The 22,400-nt window shown below is 39.9% G+C and overlaps 1 pseudogene; it reads left to right on the forward strand.

Annotated features, from left to right (window-relative positions):
- Positions 1–19,584: 19,584 nt before the first annotated feature.
- On the forward strand, positions 19,585–20,511 carry LOC116067884 (annotated as a pseudogene).
- The last annotated feature ends 1,889 nt before the right edge of the window (positions 20,512–22,400 follow it).

Raw genomic sequence — 22,400 nt, forward strand, 5'->3', positions numbered from 1 at the left:
CACTTTGAAATACAGATTTCCTTAATATTCAGATGAGATCAGACCAGAAGATCAGATGTGACCAACAGCTTGCTGCTGGTAGCTCCCCAAAGGCAGGGCCATGAGACACATATGTGAGTCACCCAGTGAATTTCTAGGGTTGGCTAGTGTGCTGGCTAATTTGGTCAACATGACTGGCTAGAGTCATCTGAAGGAAGGAATCCCAATCAAGAAAATGCTTCTATAAGATGGGGCTGTAAGCAAGCCTATAAGGGTATTTCATTAGTTAGTGATGGATGAGGGAGGGCCCAGCCAATTGTGGTTAAGGCTATCCCTGGGCTAGTGGATTGGGTTCTACAAGAAAGCAGGCTGAGCAAGTTATGGAGAACAAGCCAGTGAGCAGCACCTGTCTACTGCCTCTGCATCAGTTCCTGCCTCCAGGTTCCTGCCCTGTTTGAGTTCCTGTAGTGACTTCCTTTGATGATGAACAGTGATGTGGGAATGTAAGCTAAATGAACTCTTTCCTCCCCAAGTTGCTTTGGTCATGGTGTTTCATCACAGCAAAAGAAACCAGAATTTTTAAGATAGCTGGTATGAATACTTTTTGTTCTAAAGATTTTACTTTTATTTTAAAATAATGTGTGTCTGGGCATGTGAGTGTGGTACTACAATCCAGTAGTTCCCCTGGAGCTGGTGTATAGGTAGTTGTGAGAAGCCTGAGATGGGTGTTGGGAACTATGGACCCAGGGAACCTAGTTGGGGTCCTTTGAAAAAGCAATGCATACTCTTAGTTGCTGAGCCTTCTCTCTAGCCCTAGTTTGAATAATTTCATCCCTAGTGTTAAGGGTGCCCCACTTCTTAGGTGGTGCCAGGTCTTCTGTGTGGGGTGTCTGTGATAGGAACTTTGGATTCCTGGTTTTCACTTGAAAAGTGCATTCTCCAGTTATTTGCTATTTCTAACAATTGGCAAACCCTGGAATGAGTGGTCTTTGCCAGGGAGATCCAAGTCTCAGATGTAGACGCATCCAGAAACACAGGAAAACAAACAAATAGATCAAAACAACCCCCCCCCACCAGGACTAATACACTGCTATTCAAAAGGCTCTCAATAGACTCCGAAGCGGGACCCAAAAGAAATTGTTTATCACACTGTGCCAAAATTGTCACTTACAGAGCTCACAATGTAATATTTAATTAAAACCTAATAAAATTACATGACACATCACATCCCTGAGTTCCAGGGGTGGTGGTGGTATACTTCTGATAATTTCCTGTTGGAATGCTTGAAAGAAAGTTGTTTTTCCTCAAAATTAGATATTCTATGCACACACTACTGAAAATTTTTACTTTCAAGGCAGTGTGCTGGTAATGTCTGCTCTGAAAATTTGTATTTCATTCTATGTAAATGAGTGCCTGAACAAAGAGTAAAACTAATAAATTTTAATAACAAAAATACTTGCAGAAATACATAGCGGGATATAGCTTTATGCACACGCCCATGGAGACTCCAGGCTCATAAGTTTGCATGTAATTGGAACCTGGGATGTGTGAAAAATCTGACTCCCAGCCTCCAGGATAAAAAGGAATTTAAGATTCCATGCAAACAGGTGAAAGACAAAGGCAAGAATATTTATTGAGTCGGTGGGAGAGCTTGGTGACAGATCCAGTCATTCTGTGCCTGAATGTACCCTAAGCCACAGACTTTTTCTTTCATTTGTTAAAATAAATACCCTTAATATGCAGCATCTGGAAGGTGCCTTATTGCAGAGGTGGACGAGGGATTGAAAGCAAAACTAATTTATTTTGCAGAAATGGCTGACCCTTTCATAGTACCATGGAGGCCATGGTACTATGGAATAACCATTTGGTAAGCTAAATGATCTTACTCTGGATACAGAGAGAGAGAGAGAGAGAGAGAGAGAGAGAGAGACAGAGACAGAGACAGAGACAGAGACAGAGACAGAGACAGAGACAGAGAGACAGAGAGAGACAAAGAGACAGAGACAGAGAGAGACAGAGACAGAGAGAGAGAGTGAGAATTTGGCATTTTCAAGAAGGCCAGTTGTATTTTAAAGCAGATGTTTGGGATCTAAAGGAAGGCATTTGGAGGGGTTTCTAATTAAAATCACAAGCAACAGAACGTTGCCCATGAGGGCATACAGTGAACAATACAAAAATACAAGTTGAAACTTCCTTTACAGAAAGAGGAAATGGAGCAACCAAATAGGATGAGATTGAAAAGAGGACATTGTTGGCTCATTGGTTATATAAAAGTCTCTTATTTTTTTTTTAAAAAACTGACATCAAGTCTCTGTAAACAAAGACAGAATCCGTACTTGAGACATATTTACTAATAGCATAGAAATTTTTGACATAAAATCTATACACGCTCGACTCACTTGCAAGTACCATATACATTAAGTTCTTTTAAGACTCCATTAAGTTTCCACTATTTCGTATTTGTGGAAGAGAAAGATTGCTGTATTTTTCAATGACTTTGCAAAACCTTTGAGATAGTTAGCATTTCTTCCCTCAGACTGGTGCATTTGTTACAGACTGAAAGAGAGAGAGAGAATTCAAATGCTCAGGGTATTTGCCACCCAGTGCCTGTTTCTTCACACATTCAGAGCATTCCCTGTGTTTACTTTGATGAGACCTCAATTCTCCCTATTTACACCGAAACCCAATCAATAACTCATTTATGCATGAGCACTTGGAAGAGTTTTAAGAAGGAATTGAAATGACATAAATACATTCCATGCTGGGAACCACCATTTATTTCCATGTATGTTTCAAGCCTGGGTCCTTCATGACCGTTTATGTTGCCTAAGCAACTTCTAGACTATCTCATTTGCTCACCAGAGAACTCAAGCAAGACAAGGTAGGTATTGACAGGCTCTTACAGATGAAGAATTTGTAACTTGTGAGAGGCAAACTATGAAGCAGCAATGACAGGCAAGTACTAGAAAGTATTAGATCATTAGGAGGGATCTTATATAAGGTTTGACACTAACTAGAAGGACGAATGTCACCCATGGACTTGTGTCTTAGCATTTAATCGTGCCTTTCTTACTGCCAATTATCTCTCAGATTTGTAATAGTTCAGTACATCTTGACCATTCCCTCTGCCTCTAGCATTCTTGCCATCACATCAGGAAAACCAATTCTGTCAACCTGTCCTGGAGAAATACCACTCGTACAGTAAGGGTGGAGTATTTACATAATACATGCTCATCAGACACCAGTGCTCGCTCTTACTTTGTGCTAGATTTAAAGCATACAGCATATAGGCATGATTGCTATGTTCCCTAGTTCTTATACTGTGATGAGTTTACAGCAACCACCTATTCAGAGCCTAGTACCCCCTGGCAGGCAGTAGCCGCAGTTTATATTTTACAAGATAAAGCCCTATCACTCTGGCGTTGTACAGCTCCCAAGGATTGTTCTGCAGTCTGACATGTCCCTAAAGCTGCAGCCATACTTATTCCCATTCATTGCTTTTATATTTCATCCCCCTCCCCCAAAGAGCCTGTGTATGCTTTGCACAAGCCTAGTTCACTCTGGAACGTGGAAAAGGCTGGATCTGCGCTCCTTGCCTTCTCTTATGTAAAAATTTTCAGAAATACTGGGAAACTGGTTAATTGCCGCGTGTTCTTAATGATTCAGTTCAAATTCTACATTTTATTGGAGGGCTTCTTCAATCTTTTCTTATGCTCAACCCTCGGCTGTGTATTATTATCAAGTCTGGCATGTTAGTTTATACAAGTTTTCAGCCTGGGGCAGTTTTACTCCAAAGGAGACAAGATGTCTAGAAAGATTTTGGTTATAACAACTGGGGTGATGCTCTTGGCATCCTGGTGGGAAGAGGCCTGGGATGCTGTTTCAAATCTTGCAAGGCTCGAAAACTTGATGAACAAAGAAATGTTTGGGCATGGAAAACTTCAAGCTGATGAGTCTCCCATAGCCAGAAGTTCTGTTTTTGCTTCCTTTGAATTTACTTTTCCTTATGATACACATATGTGTGCACACGCTTGCCTGTATGTGTATCATACGCATGCCTTTGGATGCCAGAAGCGGGACATTAGACCTTATACCCTCTTGGAGGTTGATTTACAGGTGATAGTGAGTCACCATGTTGATGGCAGGAGCCAAACCTAGGTCTTCTAGACTAGCACTCCAGTGCTTTTAACTGCCAAGCCACGTGTCCAGTCTCTGAAGCTCTAGTTTATTTGATTATATCTTCAGCATCATGCTCAAAGCTGGGGCATGTTTCAGTGGTATTTTCTAAATACGTGATAGGAAGGAGTGAAGTATATACAGCTATATAAGTTGCTTAAGGTGTTTGTGAAACAATAAAGATGCAGACGTCCCTCGAGCCATTCTGACTCAGAGGTCTAAGTTTTGAGTAGGGGGGAGGATGTTGGAAGAAATGGGAATAAGGGGCAGAGAAACCACAGGAATTCAGGATGGAGGCACCAGTAACAGAAGAGGTTATCAGAAAGTGTCAGAGTCATATTTATGGTGGCCTTTCAACATCTTAATCCTTGTATGTATTAATATTTGAATATTTGTATTATAGCCAATCAAGATTGATTGTGCATACAGTTTCAATATGCAAGGTTATTTTTTTCTTTTATTAAGCTTAGAAATATAGGGTTGGGGAGATGGTTTGGTTATCAAAGTGCTTGCTTTGTAATGGGTGCGGTACTGTGTTTGACCCACAGAACCCATGTTAAAAGATGATTGGGTGTGATGCACATGCTTATATTCCAGGGCTGGGAAGTAGACAGATGGATCTTGGGCTTGCTGGTCACCCAGCTCAGCCTGGTAAATTTCAACCCAGTAAGGCACCCTCGGTTAAAAAAAAAAATCCCAGGATGGGTGGCACCTGATAAAACCTATCCAAGGTCATACTCAAGTTTCAACATGCAGCTCATAATCGAACTTCCACACACATATGCATTGCACATGCATGTACCATGCCTATACACACCTGCATGCGAACTGACCTGTGTACACACACACACACACTCACACACACACACATACACACACACACACACACACACACACACACACACACACACTTAGAAAAGAGAGAAAGAATGTGAATGTCCTGAATGTTAATCCTATAGTATTTCATTATATTGTATAGCCCAGGAGCATTCTGATTATTTAAGGGGTTCCATCTTGGCCCTTTTCCCTGCTTATCCCAAGTGTGAAAGATGGTGTAAGCAAGGCTTCCCTTTTATGACCTAAGTTATGGTGGGTAAAAGAACTTATACAGGAGCCACTTTCAACTTCTCAGGCTGATATCAAATGGAAACAGTTTTGAAGTTTAAAATAGTTCTTTAAATTTTCATGCCTTTCTGAAGTGTATTATGTTAATCAATATCATCCAGGAAGGCATCGAATTACTACCAAGAGTAGTGCTTGAAATACTGCCAAGGTTGGTACGAAAAAAAAATCCTAAATAAACCTAAAAAGCTAGAAATTTCTTGCCAGGAAGAGTCCATTTTGAAGTCACCAGTAAACAGAATCTGGGAATCCAAGATTCTCTTAATTAAATATTGTTGACTTAAATTTTGTAATAGTACACATTCCTTCCAGAGGTGGCTAAAAGTGTGAGAATGTATTCTTTCTGCTTATGGGAAAACTTACCTGATCTTTATGGCTTGACTGTGAGACTTCCCCCACAGGATCATGTGTTTGAACAATGGATCTCCAGTCCTTACACTATTTGAGGTGTGGGGTGTGGTTTGAATAAGAATGGCCCTCATATATTTGAATGTCATCAGTCATCAGGGAATGGCACTGCTTAGGATTAGGAGGTGTGGCTTTGGAGTAGGTGTGGCCTCGGAGTGGGTGTGGTCTTGTTGGAGAAAGTATGTCATTGGATGTGGGCTTTGAGGATTCAAGTGCTCAAACTGGAGCCAGTGCCTCTCCTCTTCTTGCTGCCTGGTAATCCGAATACAGAACCCTCAGCTACCTATTCAGCAGCATGTCTGCCTGCATGCCATCATTCTTCCTTCCATGTTGACATTGGACTAAACCTTTGAACTGTAATTAAGCCCCAGTTGAATGTGTTCCTTTCTAAGAGTTCCAATGGCCATGGTGTCTCTTCACAACAATAGCACACTGATTGAGACATGGGATCTTTTGGAAGTGGGACCTTTTTGGCAGGCTAAGGCAATAGAGGGTGGATCTTGGGGGTTACAGCACAGCCACACTTCCAGTCTCTTTCTGTTGTGTGTAGTTTTATGCTCTACTAGCCTTTACTCTGGGGGGTTACTGCTACCAGCCACCATCCAACCTCCCTTGAATTCTCGGATAAAAGACACACACTGTTCCTTGTCAACTTGCCTTAGGACACAATTGCTGGGCACTACTATCTCCTGCCTGGAAAATTGTGCCCTTACCAATTTCTCATCTCAGTCTCTTCCACTTGTCCTAAATTTCAGTTGCTAAAGTGCCCTGACCTGTAGGAGTGGCCTGTGTGGTTACTCAGTTTTGAGATCTCACATGGTTGCCCAGTTCTCCTCTCTCCAAAGCAAAGCGAAAATCTGTTCTTCTTTGTGTCTCTCTCTCTTCCTCCATGACCCTGAAATCCCACTACCTATACCTTCTGTCCAACAATTGGCTCAAGGCTTTCTTTACTGACAGATCAAGAACCAATTGGGGAACAGGATCTTAGCATCAGAATTGCCCCCTACAGTTTTCTGTTCTCTGCTTCTTGATTCTCTGAGACGTGAGCATGCGCTACTGTGAATTCCCACCACCTATCTCCTTCACTCACCATAACTTCTCTGGCACAGTGGACTGATATTCTCTGAAATTGTCCTGTTGCTTGTGGGTAACAATAATGTACTTGGTTTTTCCCAAAATCTATATATCCAGTACCAGTTAAGAAAAAACCTTAGCATTGGTGACCACACACCATTCTAGTTGATTATTTCAGGGACTTTATTTGTTCTGTTGCTTTGGGATGCATGCCAACTTGACTTGATAGATGATAAGTCTCCTCATAAGCAGCATGGCTGAAGTCACATTAAACTAGAACCCAACATGCAATACTTCCCTGATGTTACATTCTAAAGATTGAGGGTTTTTTTTCCCTAAGGTGTGTATGTATGTGTGTGTGTGTGTGTGTGGTACAGGTATCTGTGAAGGCCAGAGATGTCAGATGTCCCTGGAGATGGAGGTATAGGCTGTTGTAAGTCACCCAAACAAACTCCTTTTCTCTCCACATCAGCAGTATGTGTTGTGAGCTACCATCTCTCCAGCCCCACCTCACACTCTAGAATTAAAGGCTCCCTCTCTCTGAGGTTCACAGTCCTTTAATGTATGTTTTCCCCTCATGTTTTTTGTTTTAACTTTCAAGAAATGATCAGGGCTCTTATGAACAGCTGGGTTCCATACAATCTATCTCTGATGCTCCTTCCTATAAAACCATTTTAACTACAACTGTTCACAGATGATACCTGAAGGATTAGTACCAAAATTCTTTGAAATTATTTGAGTGTGTATATGTGTGTGTGTGTGCATGTATACAAATGTCTGCATGTGCCCACAGAACTCAGAAGAGAATGTAGGATCCTCTAGGGCTGGAGCTACAGGTGGCTGTGAGCTGCCTGGCATAGGTGCTAAGAACTGAATTTGGGGCTTCTTAAACCATCTCTCCAGCCCTAAGTGTTTGCACTTTTAAATATTTTTTACCACAATTAAAGTGGGTAAGCAAAATAGTTTCTAAACCCTTTCCTTTATGTTATGAAAGAACTCTTAGTTAGGGTTATAATTGATAAAACACCATGACCAAAGTAACTTGGGAGGAAAGGATTTATTTGGCTTATGCTTCCACATCACTGTTCATCATTGAATGAATCTGGACAGGAACTCAAACAGGACAGGAACCTGGAGGCAGGAGCTGATACAGAGACTATGGAGGTGTGCTGCTTACTGGCTTGCTCCTCATGGCTTGCTCAGCTTGCTTTCTTATAGGACCCAGGACCACCAGCTCAGGGATGGTCCTTTCCCATCAGTCTACTAGTTACCTGGAAACTTCTGCTCCGCCACTTGAAATTATCTGCAATAACAGGTGTGATGTCTTAGAGTATTCTTCTAGATGTTTATGGTAGGACGCCGAACAGCTATACAAAGATGACACTGTCTACTGTTGGAAGCTTATGCTTATTACCAAATGCTCTTATAAGAGAGACAAAGGGGTATTTGATATTCTTATTTGAATAAGATAGTATATATAAATATATACTTAAAGAAATACATACTTGTTTAAAAAATAGAATCCCAGAACAAGGCTGGTGAGATGGCTCAGCATACCTGCTGCAAAGCCTAGCTACTGGACCTGGATCTTCAGTACCCAGATACTAAAATGAAGAGCAAATTCCTACATGTGCATCATGGTGTGTCCATGCATGCATGTATATACACACATATATAAGAAAAAAATTTAAAGATGAATTCCAGAATAATTGGATGGTTCAGAAATATGTTTTATAACATATTATTATATTTTATTAATATATAAACATTATAAAATATTTATAAATAATAATGTGTTCTGATCATAGTCTCCCTGCCTCCCACAACTCTTCCTGGATTCAACTCTTTCCCACTCAGCCAATTTTACATCTCTTCCTCCCATATCACGACCAATTTGTGCTGTCCTTGGATATGTGTGGCCTTTCACTGGCACATGGTCAACTTACTAGGGGTACCTACTTAGAGAAAACTTCCCCTTCCTTTCTTGGCAGCTAACAGTTGACAATAGTTCCTCAGCTAGGGGTGAGCCTCTGTGGCCAGCTCCCCTCTCCATGCTGGGATTTGGTCTGTCATGGGCTTACAGAGGTCCTGTGTGTGTTGTCACAGTGTTGTGAGTTTGTATGCACAGCTGCCCCGCTGTGTCCAGTAGACACTTTTGCCTTCTAGTCATCCATCGCTTCTGGCTCTAAACTCTTTCTGTTCCTTCTTCTGCTATGATCCGCGAGGCTTTGGAGAGGGCTGTGCAGCATATATGGACTGAACGTTCTGCTGTCTCCTTTGCTCTTGCCTCGGTCAGTCATGGGTCTCTATTGATTATCATCAGCTGTAAATGGATGCTTCTTGGTTGATGGTAGAGTGATCTGGTAATCTGTGAGTTTCCTGGGATTTTTTTTTTTTGGACTCTCATCTAGTGAAGATGTCTATCAGATTCTGGGTTAAGGGCCTCCTTTCCAATCAATACCCTCTTAATCTTCATTTTCTATCTTGCCTCAATTAAAGCTTTGACAAATGTTGTTGAACATTTTTTTAAAATTAAAAAGTGATATTTTTGTGAAATATGAGACTGCAATATATGTATGTATGTATGTATGTATGTATGTATGTATGTGTGTATGTGTATATGTGTGTATGTGTGTATGTGTGTATGTGTGTATGTGTGTATGTGTGTATGTGTGTATGTAAGTATGTATTGCCCCTGGAAAGGATTAAGCATACCCAACCTTTAATGTTCCTATCTATTTTCTGCTTACATATAAAAATACAAACATTCCAGATGAGCTTTAAGTCAGGCTTCAGGCATGCTCTCTAGGAGATCAAAATCAATAAGGATTCAAATAACTCCATGACTTCAATGTCTGAAGCATTTAAAGGAGAAAATAACATGAAATTAGGTAAACTAGCAATGTTCTGAACAGAGGGTGGTTACCCAGCTCATTAAGACAGACCATTAAGTCAATAATACACCGGCTCTGAATGTTCGTTTGGGTCTCTGGCTTTACATAAGCTAATCTCTGCCTCATAATAAATTAACTATATTTTTCTTTGAAACAGTAAAGTAAACCAGCAAAGGAACAGGCAATGAGGGATCAGTGTACCCTGTCATAGGCTTCTGACCCCCTTCAGACACTTCTCAGTTTGTACAAAACCTTAAGCACTGGGCAGTGAATATTGGGGCAAATAAAGGTACAAGCCTAAATAAGTCAGCAATACTCCAGCGCTGCTTAGGGTCAGGCTAGAAAACATATGTTTCTGGGTACATATATGTTGTATGTGTGCATATGCACATATGTGTGCATGTTTGTGGAGGTCAGAGCTCTACATCTTCTGGTGTCTTTGTCAATCATGTTGTAGTAGTTTTCCTCAGCAGGGTATCTCACTGTACCTGGAATTTGCTGGTTTGGCTGGACTGGCTGGACCCCATGCCCCAGGGTTTGTCTTCAGCCCTGGGAGTCGAGGTACATGGTCTGCACCCAGTTTCTTTATTTGGGGGTTGAGACTTTGACACAGATGCCCATGCTAGCATGGGAAGCACTTTATTGACTGAGCCACCTTTCCTCTTGCCAAAAATAAAATAAATTAAATTTAAAAGTGTGTGCTCTTGTTACTACTGACTAGTGTTTGTCCTTCTGTCCAATCTTTGGAGAAGTTTGCATGATCTGATGGCTATATTAGTAATGGTAACTTACCAAGGATATAATAGGTTGGTTGGTTGACTCTCTTAATTATATAATATCTTTGCATTTATACTTGATGGTCTATGTGAAAGAACATGAATTGGGAACAGAAAAGACGAAGACAACAGACACAAAGAAAAATGTCACTGGTCATTAAGAAATAGACATACTCTTTATTTTAAAAGCACATAATGTTTATTTAACATGTAGGGTTGATCTCAGAGTTGATACATAATAGAGAAAAAAATGTTCTTTTTTCCATCCGTTCCTTGTTTTTTTTTTCTAAATAAAGATCTAGTGATAACTTCTGGAGACCAAGCATCATTTATTGTATTTTCCCCCCAGAGTTGGAAAACATGTATCTCCTTACATAATGTAAGTCTGTTCATTATTCTTGTGAATCAGAATTCTACAATCTGCATGGTACAACTGAAAACATGCTAAGCTTAGGGCTGGAAGGCAGTGGTCAAGAACAATGTCTGCTCTTGCGAAGAATGTGGATTGTGTTTCTAGCACCCATGTCAGGCAGCTCACAGCTGCCTGTGACTCATCTCCAGGGCATCTAATGCCCTCTTCTGGTGTACAGGCACAGAAACACAAAATGGAAACTTAAAAGCATCTTAAAAATTATTTAAATCTTCTGAGCTCATTTAAACTAAGAAGTATGAGGGTACTGTGGGAAGATTAGAAACTTGCAACCCATACACCATTGTCAAGAACCTGATAACTGGTCTTGACGATTCTGATTTTATAACTTTTAGAGTCTTTACAATTTGACTACATGGAAGAGAGGGAACATATCAACTTTTCTAAAACCCAAATGACTAATTACACATCTCTCTGTGAGATTGTTGATTTTTTTCACATATATATCTTTTGATTGTTGGTTTATATCAACAGTTTTTTTGTTTCTACCCTGGTGACTTGAAAAGAAATAGATCAGTTTCTGATGATATCTCAGTATAGTGTTGCTGTTTTCCAATGACTTTATTGTTTGGGTAGTCTAAATATCTTAATTTACATATGTTGTATTTCACCTAACAGTGTTTGAAAATCTGTCATTATACAAAAACTCTGCTTGCTTTCTTGAATTCATAACTACTAAGAGCAACATATTTATGATTAACGGTAGGAAATATGCTTCCAAGATGTTTTTATTTGCATTTATAGATATAATTTGCTAAAGGATTTATGCGAACACTACTCATAAATGCTCCCATCAGATGTTTGGCCATAAAACATTTCTAAATGCCACACTCCAGAGCTAATGATCTATCCATCTGAAATACTATTCCGACTCCTGTAACTGGTATAAATTTTAGAGATACACATTATATGCTTATATCTGAGGAGGTACCTGGTAACAGTAACATTGCTGGGCAGTTAGCACAACTAGAGGAGACAATGAAGGATGCTGGCCTATGAGTCAGGACGTCAGAGAGGCTAGAGGTTGACCTCCAACACGTGGATCGGAAAATTCACACACAGCCCTGAAAGTAACATATTGTACATTCAGAGTAAAAGGGGGGAACATAGAAAGAAAGCCGCACACAAGGGGATAGAATATTACCTACAACTAGGACTTTCTCCAGGAGTTGAAAGTATTGTAGAGAGATAAAAATGATCAATAGGTCTAAGCTGCCTCAATATATAGATGGTGGATGCACACTTCAGGGAACTATTTATAAATTCTTCTTTCCCTACATAAATATGGTTGCTCTAGATTAGCTCATAAAATTCCAACTCATGTTTTATCAACTGAGTACCTGATCTTTCTTATCTGGATAGTCTTTTGGATGTTTAAAGGCAGTTTAGCAGGTTTTATATGCCCCTATGTTTTGTTTTCTATTTATCTTCCCTCTTGTGTTTATTATTTACTCTACGTTATTTCCTTCATTATGTTTAGAAAAAGAAAAATCATATGCAAATAAATTGCATCAGAGCAAGAAAAAAAAAAGGCCCAGATCAAGTTCACCAGTGAAGGAAGGAAGACCGCATTTACAGGCCAGTTTAATCATAGGCTTGCAAATGCTTTTCTCTGTAGTTAGACCATTTGTATTTGCTAATCAGCACTCATCAAAATTAAGCATCCATCCTCCCAGGGATGTAGGGAGTAGGGGCCACTAGCTCCTTGGATATTTACATTTCAAAGAGATGACTAGGTTCTCTCAGAAGGACAATTCCTTGGCCATTAACTGTCCAGAGGCTGAGAGAAAATTGACAATATCCTAAATGGGGAAAGAACTGACAGATTTTCTAAAGTAAAAGTTGTACCAATAGGGATATCAGGACCTGTGCTTCAGGAGAAACCTAGCAGGAATTTAGGTAAGCTGAGGAGAACATCAAGGTCATCTTGATCAGGAATGTATTGATTTCAAATATATATCTTTATATCTGTAGAATACTGTATTATAATATTTACATGCACTCACGCACACATACACATACACACATCTATGTTCTGCATTGCAACAGTGAATAAGCATTTCACATCAATCTTTAATCTCCTCTGTACTTAATTCTATTTCGTACTTGAAAGATTCTATCATCTTCATTGAGCCAAAATTAATTAATATGTTCCTTGTACCAAGCAGTAAAGCTGCTAACAAATGGTGCCTCTTTCCAGGGTCTCTCTCTCCACTGACTCTAAGAATGCCTTCATCACCTAAATGTAACTCCAGTCACAGGTGGATGCCACCTCTCTGCAAGCGGGACAGGTGTCCACACAGTCCTGAGAGGTATATAGAGCAGTCAACGTCTATCTGTTATGTGAATTCTATTACAGACACAGTCCAGAGTGGAAGGAGACATGCATGTTACTTTTTTATAGCATTCAAATTATTTTAGTTCCCCAATAGCCCAAGGCTTTGTTCAAATCCCAGTCCTGCCCTGTCCAGGGTGATTGCAATCAACAGACATATGTGACTATTAAGGCCTTGACATGGCACAGACCCAAACTGAGAAGGTCTGTCCTTCTAAGACACTTGGCAAACATCACAAACATTATGCAATTTAAAAAGGATGTACACATATCATTGATATGGGTTTAGATATATTGAGGTATGTGTGAATATCAATTTAACATGTTTCCTCTTCTATACTAAGGCCACTGGGAAACTTTAAATAACATTAAGATTGCAACAGGTCAGCGAGACTCTAGAGAGTCAGACTTCTGAAGTTCCTGGTACCTAAGGTCTTTCTCTCCTTCATCTTGGTCCCTATTGTAAAGAGTCTTGCCTTCCGCTTCTGCCTGCCTCTCTTGTTAAAATGCCAGCCCAAATGCCAACTCCTCCCTGCAGCACAGGGTTACTTAATACTCATTTATCATTTACAATGGTTGTCTCTGTATCATCTCCTGCACATTCTAAAACATGTTCCCTCTGGTGCCCGCCTCCATCCTTTGTGGAGCCTGCTATTAAGCACACAGCAAAGCTCAACTGATATCTATTTAATGCTCTAAATTCTGGTTAAAATATCCAGTTGACAACACAGCATCTTCAATTCATCATTAAACAATTCCTTCTGTTTCATGTGGGGGATGAAGATGTCAATCTGTCCTTTCTCGGAGCTGCTTCTCTGAGTTGGAGAAATCTTGGCCTTCCCTCCTCGGCCTCACGTTGTCGTTAAGCTCCCATCAAGAGGCTGGACTGAGGAACCAGAAAAACATTGAATATTCTAGAGCATAAAGGAAAGAAGATAGTGACAGGAACTGTAGTTTTTATTGATGTGCAAGTTTTGTTTTCCCTTCACAAAGGAACTTATACAAGACCATGATTGTTCCTTCCTTGTAAACATCATGTCCAAGGGCAGGATTCTGTCCAGGTAAACTGTCGATATGCATCCTTGATAAACGAGTGAAAGCAGTCAGGGAATTCACTGGAGTGCATTTCAACCCCACGCTGACTTAAAGCAAGTACAATTTAATGGAAACATCAATGACAAAATATTTCTGTGGTCAAGGTGAAGATGTATAAATTATTAAAATTCTCCAAGGTTGTGAAGGAATAGTAAAAGCCAAATTTCAAAGAGTTTTGGGTAAATATGTTTGAAACAGTTGCCACTTGAGGGGCACGCAGGGCAGCTGGCTTTGTTCCCTGGGCGAGCATCCGGAGAATCACTGTCTCCCCCAGGGAGTGGAAAACACCACCTTGGCCTTGCACGTTGCCTGGTCTCATTACCTAGGTACACTGTACTAGCTGTATCTGAGTGAGAATGTATAAAGAATAAAGGCAGATTTTCTAGTCTGTTTTGGGCATAGGCACCAGTCCAATCTACTCTCCTTCACAACTGCCCTGCTCTGGGGTCCTGCATCTTCAGTATCTTGCGCATCTCGTGGAACCATATGGATCTCACTGCACTGCCAGGGTGAGGGACCCTGTTCAGAGAAATCTGGTCAATGCAAGCTCACTTGGCTTTCCCTAGTTTCAAAAATAGCATTAGGCCAGCATGGGCCACAACAGTTTGCTGACACTAAAGGCTGCAGGTCTTAAAAAGAACCAATATATACTTGCTTTGGGTAATGATATGTTATAGACATGTACACTCAGGAAAAAATATATTACAGAGTTTATATATTTAAAATTTTGGAGTACCTGATTGAGGCAGGATTTCTTAATCTTGACAGTGTTGGCATTTGGGGAAGAATAATTCTCATTTTGTATGGAAGGTGTTGACTTATTGACTGTCACATGTATTGTAGAATTCCTTTACAAAAATTTAATGAAATTAATTTCTATGTGTATGGGTGTTTTGCCTGCATCTATGTCTGTGCACCATGTGCATGCCTGGTGCCCATGGAGGCACCAGAAGAGGATGTTGGCTTCTCTGGAATTGGAGTTAGAGATGGCATTGTGAGCCACTGTGTGGATGCTGGGATTTGAACCCTAGTTCTCTTCAGGAGCAGCAAGTGTTCTTTACCATTTAATCACTTCTCCAGTGCTTCACCCATTCATTGTGGGATTCTGAACAGAATTCTTACTTGTCTTGTTTTTGAGACATGTTTTACTGTGTGGCCCAGGCAGGCCTCTTTGGATTCATTCCTTGGGCCCAGCCTGATCTCAAATGGAAGACTCTCCTATTTCAGTTTTCTAAGTGCTGGCTGGTTAAAAGAGTCAGTAACCATGCCTGGCTTTTAATAGCACCCTTAACCAGCACCCATGAGCTCAGTGTTTCTCAATCTTGCTGATGCAACCTTTTAATGCAGTTCCTTATATCGTGGTGACCTCCAATCATAAAATTATTTTTGCAGCTTCTTCATAACTGCATTTTTGCTACTGTTATAAATCATAATATAAACATCTGTGTTTTCTACTAGTTCTAGATGACCCCTGTGAAAGAGTTGCTCAACCCCCAGGTTGAGAACCACTTCACTAGCATTATTCACTCCCGTATTGAGACCTTGTTAACAAGAAATACCTCCAGGCATCGGTAAATGTCTTTTAAGGTAAGTTCAGACTTGCACCCAGTGGAGTTCAGTGACTGTAATGGCTAGCCTTGTTTGTCAACTTTACACTCCCAGCAGGAAGGGACCCCACCTGAAGGACCACCTCCGTCAGCTTGGTCTGTAGACACACCTGTGGGGCTTTTTCTTGATCGCTGGTTGACATGGAGGGCTCAGTCCACTGTGATTGGTACTGTTCCTAAGCATGTGGGTCTGTTGTATAAGAAAGCTGGACAAGGCAGAGCATTAAAGCTTTAAAGCAGCATTCCTTCACAGCCTCTGTTTCAGTTCCCAACTCCAGCTCTGCCCTGGCTTCCCTGACGATGAGCAGACTATAACCTATAAGCTGAAATAAGGCTTTTCCTCCTCAGGTTATTCTTAATCAGAACATTTTATCACAGTGATAAAAAAGCAAACTAGAACAGTGACACAAATGAATGCTTTAAGAATGTAATGATATGTATATGCATTTTTTCAAGGTATATAAAAATCACAACATACCCAAGTACTTTACAAAATACCTGAAATGAAACTTGAGTGCAATCAGTGTCTAGAAAAATCAAGAGGGACAATAATGGGTTTCCCAAATTATGTATTCATGCTCCAAGTATTTTTTGAATAGAATTGCTTCAAATATTATTATGTTAATTATAAAAGCACTCACCATTATAATTAAACTAAACAGTATCCAAAAAATGTATGTTGAACAACTTGAACAAGCCAGATACTATTTAAAGAGTTTAAACAGAAGTAGAGAGGGGGAAAAAAAAGGAATGTAGGTTCTCATGAAGCTTAAGGGAGTCATATCATGATTAAGTTATCATTCAAACAAATATGAAATAAATAATTGTGACTTGAACTCTGAACATAAGTTTCATAGGTATATTGTCCCAAGAAAGCAACTTATAAAAATACCAACACTGCATAAACACATAGATGTCTCACGCTGGAGACATTCATACTATTCTTTAAATCAGTGTCTACACTTGTGATATTCAAGAGACTATTGAAATGGGTCATAAGAACCAAGGGAGAGGTGATCCCACTTTACTCATGGAGACAGACAGTCTCTTGACATCAGCAAAATTGCCAACAGGGAACTATTAAGGGTCAGATGAGGATACCATAGATTGGAATAAGCAAAATCCACATGTCATATAGAAAAACATACAGAAAAACATGTATGTGTATATATGTATATATATACACACATTATATATATTTATATATACATATTTACAATATATACAATAGGGCACACACACACACACACACACACACACACACACACACACACACACACAGAATACTAACAGGTACCAGACACTTAGGGGAATGTTTAGATATTCACCCAGACACAAAAAGAAAGAAAATTTAGAAAAACTCAGAAAAAACCCCCCAGAAATTCTAATATAAAGGAACTATGTTCAAAATATATAATTATTTAAAAGTAAGTATGCATATATGCATATGTGACAATTTAATTTTAGTTAGGGTACTTTTAAGCTTTGGGCATAAATTTTCCTGGCTTGCTAGATAAGGACAAATAATTTATATATTGGTTCATAAATGTAAGGTATAAGGGTACTATTTTATTTACAGACTGCTGGCTGAGTGAGTGCTCAAATGTGCTGGAACAGGTGTCAGGACAAGGTTAAAGCTTTTCTTGGTAGATAATGAGTAATTCCTCAGTTCTGCTAGAAGTCTAAGCAGGTAGGATCAGGTCAATGGTGGGGAAAGATGATGGTCCGCAGAGCCAGGCAAGCAGAGAGTCTGTTAGCTTGTAACTGGATACTCCAGGGTGGCTACACTCTTTGGTCACTGGTTCAGGGTAGAGCAAGCCAGAAGGATCAAATCATGCTTTTGTTCTGTTGGCCACATCATTGGGCATGATTGTCATGTTTCTGCCTGACTATGAGAGAAGTTCTGTATTTAGAGAAATTTGTATGAAATTAGAGAAATTACATTCATCAAGATGTGCAATTATTGACATCTTGGTATGCTTTCTGACAGTACTTAAATGTCATGTGGTGTTTTGAAACAAAAGAGACATACCTAAATGATGATCAACATGAACGGGCTAATAACAACTACAGATAGAATGGTATGGGGAAAACCTCATGAGCTAAAAGATCTATAATGAAGAACATGGGGGAAGGCACAGAGAACTCTTACACACGAAGTATCTGCTACTGTGATTGACGGCTAGCACATCCAAAGAAGATCTTACATGCGTTTTTTTTTTTTTTTTCTTCAGAACTGACCATTTCAGATTGGATAACCAACTGGCATGCTCTTCCCTGGGGAAGACTATTTCTCTCACTCTCAGCATTCCTGAGTAGCCTTTAGTTCCTTGTGTATGGTTGAGGACTCCAGGCTATGTCTATTAGTGTCATAATTACTGAGCTGTTATGTTGCTGAGATCTTATTAGCACAGCTTCTGAGATTCCTGGGAGACACAGTCTCACAGCAAACTCCCTGTTCTTCTGGCTCTCACAGTCTTTCCACCCCCTCTTTCTCAATGATGCCTCAGCTCTGCCAGACCGATGACCAAAGGCATATTGCTTTAAAGATTTATTTAAAAGAAGAGGGTCTTTATATTGTAATTCTACTTGATAGCCTCTCTACTGGCTGCATTGCTTATTTTTGAATGTCATTCATATGTATGTATGTATTTAATCAAGTGCTACCTATTAATATTTTAAGAAAGCACAATGGTTGTATTTTGGTTACTCAGAAGAGAGACATCATGCACATGTAGCAAATGATATCATTACCACCTATTCAGAAATCCAAGTGTGTATTACTAGAAAGAAGTCCTTATTTAACTTGTTTTCTTTTTTGAGACGAAAAATTTTCAATGAGCTCAAATCCTAGCTGCATTTGGACTATCAGTTAGCACTGTGTGTTTAGAGTAATGTTCTTGTTCAGCAATTTCAGAAGGTTAAAGAAAATGTATACATTGTTCTGTTATTTTTCAAAGGGGGGGTGGTGAAGGAAATACCATCAAGGCTTGTGCAATCACAAGGAAATAATTCTAAAGAGAAAACTGGCCTTGGCTAGAGAAGGAGGAAAAGGGGGAGGAAGAGGAGGAGGAGAAGGGGGAGGAGGAGGAAGATGAAGAGAAGGAGGAGGAGAAAGAGGAAGAGGAAAAGGAGGAAGAAGAAGAGAACTAAGATATAAGATAAATCTATATTTTTAAAAATCTAGCCAGATTAGGACTTAAAAATACAGCCCTTTTATATATTGTAAGGCTACTGATTTTTGCGTATTAATTTTGTATCCTGCTACTATGGTGGACATGTTTACCAGCTATAAGAGTTTCCTGGTGAAAAATTTTGGGTCACTTATGAATACAAATCGTATCATCTGCAAATAATGATACTTTGACACCTTTCCTTTCTATTTGTATCCCTTCAGTCTCCTTTAAGTGCTACTGGGCAGTGGTGGCGCACACGTTTAATACCAGCACTTGGGAGGCAGAGGCAGGCAGATTTCTGAGTTTGTAGCCAGCCTGGGCTACAGAGTGAGTTCCAGGACAGCCAGGGCTACACAGAGAAACCCTGTCTCGAAAATTAAAAGAGAGCGAGAGAGAGAGAGAGAGAGAGAGAGAGAGAGAGAGAGAGAGAGAGAGAGAGAGAGAGAGAGAGAGAGTTCAAGTGCTGATTTTAGAAGCTGGAAAAGTTTTCGGAGGTTTCATCTAATCTCAAGATGGAGACTGCTGGAAACAAGAAGTAGAGCAAAGAAGAGCCGAGGGAAGAAGTGGAATGGCAGATATCTAGTCAATTGAGCACGTCTTCTGCAAAGACTAAAGCAACGGGGGAAAAAAACCAAAAACAGTCAGAGAAAGATAACGGTTGCAAACTAAAGGAGGAAAAAACAAAAACAAAAACACAAGACATTGCGACGCCAGGACACACTTGTAGGAAGGTACCAGTTCCTCCTCTTCTAAAACATCTGCCCCCAGTGAACCTGATTCACTGGGGGTGTTTTGTGAGCATGGTGCCAGCAGAAGCAGCTGAGCAGCAAAGGCCAGAAATTAGATGCTTCTAAACGACTCCTTGCAGGGGCTTTCCCAGATCAAATGCCCAAGTTGAAGAATGTTCCTGGCTCAGCCAGGTTGAAGACATCTCACAAAAAAAAAAAAAAAAAAAAAAAAAAAAAAAAAAAAAAAAAAAAAAGACCACACCGGGGGAGGAATCTCAGGTGACAGTTCCCCTTGAAATCATACCTATTTCAGAGGAGCAGATGTCTGTCCTCGTTGAGCCTCCTATGCTCTATGAGGAAGTCAGCACCACTGTGGTGACTACACCTGCCACTGAGGCTGTGTAGGTATCTTGGGCCAGAGTTGCATCCAGGGCTAAGAAATTCGAGTCAGTGCCGGCCAATGCATTATCGGAAGTCAACGGGGAAATGTGGTGTGTGGTTCATGGGACAAGCCTTCCTGGGAACTCACGTGGTTGGCTTCTGCTATAGTTCCATGCTTAACAAGCCTGGGTACCCAATAAGAAAGGGAAAGCGACTGCCCTCTTCCTGCTTCCGGCCTGCAGATTTCCACCCCCACACCAGGAGGACAACATGCTGTGCCCCAAATGTGTTCATAAGAATAAGGTCTTAATTAAGAGCCTTGAAAGATAAAGGACAGATCTCTTAAGTCTGTGCTAGCTGCTGGCATCACTCACTCTTGTGGTGTGATCTGCAGAACTGCAGGTGACACTGAGACTGATGGAAATCCACATCTCTGCCTTTGAAAGTACTTTTCTCACCCAGAAATTATGGGATATTGTAAGTTAGTTGATGCTTAAGGAGAAGCAGTTTAGAAAAAAGCCAGTGAGGCCGCCTCTGCTCATTGTGATGACTAAACACTGGAGTGGCCTCTTACTCTTGTGTGAAGATAAAAAAGTGTCCCATATGTTTTGCTGTAGGTAGGTACTGGGCTAGGAGTATGACATCTCCAGATACAACGGTTGCTAGGCTTGTCACCAGCAATGGGGTCATAGCTAGTTCAGCGGTCAGCTGTAAAGACAGCTTATACCTGTAGCCTCTGCATGCCCTCTTCCCTGGGTTGTAGTGTGTTGGTAGTGTTTAGTACTTGGGTTTGCTTTCTGCTGTTGTAAAATATTACACTCAATCTGACTTGTGGCTTTTGAGTGCTCTATTGAATAGACTTGGAGAGAGTGGACAACCTTGTCTTGTTCCTAATTTTAGTGGAAATGCTTTGAGCTTGTCTCCATTTATGTTGATGTTGTGTGGCAGCTAGATGTAAATCATCTCTATTATTTTGAGGTATGTTCCTTGTATCCCTAATCTCTTGAGGACTTTTACTATGAAGGCCAGTTGGAATTTATACAAATGACAGACTGAAAAAGGAATTAGGGAAACAGTACCTTTTACAATAACCTCAAAAAAAAATACCTTGGGGTAGCTCTAACCAACGAAGTGAAAGAACTGTATGAAAAAAGACTTTTATGTCTTTGAAGAAAGAAATTATAGAAAATATCAGAAAATGGAAAAGATCTACCCTGCTTATGAATTGGTAGGATTAATATAATAAAAATGTCTATCCTACTAAAAGAAATCTACAGATTCAACACAAATCCCCATCAAAATTTAAACATAGTTATTTATAGAACCTGAGGGGACAATTTTAAGATACACACAACACACACACACACACACACACACACACACAACAAGATAGCTAAAACAATCGTGAACAATAAAGGAACTGTTGCCGGTATCACCACTCCTGATCTCAAATTGTACTACAAACCTATAGTAATAAGAACAGTACAGTACTGGCATAAAAAAACAGAGATGTTGATAAATGGAATAAAATTGAAGACCCAGACTTAAGTCCTATGGACACCTGACTGATAGAGAAGCTGGAAATACACACTTGGAAAAGGTAGCATCTTCAACAAATGGTGGTCATCAAACCTTGGTATCTGCATGTAGAAAAGTGCAAACAGATCCATACTTATCACCCTACATAAAACTCAACTCCAAATGAATGGGCATACTTTGAACCTAATAGAAGGGAAAGTAGGGACTAGTTGAACTCATTGGCATAGGAAAAGACTTTCTGAACAGAAAATCAATTGCATAGACACTAAGAACAATTAATAAATAGAACCTTGTGAAAAGCTTCCATATGGAAAAGGATACCATCTTTTTTTTTTTCTTTTTTGATGGGTATTGTGTTGAATCTGTAGACTGAGTTTGGTAGGATGGCCATTTTTACTATGTTAACTCTAGAGACCCATGATCGTGGAAGATCTTTCCATCTTCTGATACCTTCTTCAATTTCTTTCATCAAAGACTTGAAATTTGTATCATATAGCTCTTTCACTTGATTGATTAGCGTTGCCCCAAGATATTTTATATTATTTGAGTCTCTTGTTAGGTGTTGTTTCCATGATTACTTTCTCAACTCATTTGTAAAGAGGAGGGCTACAGATTTGTGTGAGTTAATTTTTTTTTTTAAATCTACACACTTTGCACAAAGTATTATCACGTGTAGGAGT

This window comes from Mastomys coucha, unplaced genomic scaffold (assembly GCF_008632895.1).
Source record: "Mastomys coucha isolate ucsf_1 unplaced genomic scaffold, UCSF_Mcou_1 pScaffold22, whole genome shotgun sequence".
In the NCBI taxonomy this organism is placed as follows: domain Eukaryota; kingdom Metazoa; phylum Chordata; class Mammalia; order Rodentia; family Muridae; genus Mastomys; species Mastomys coucha.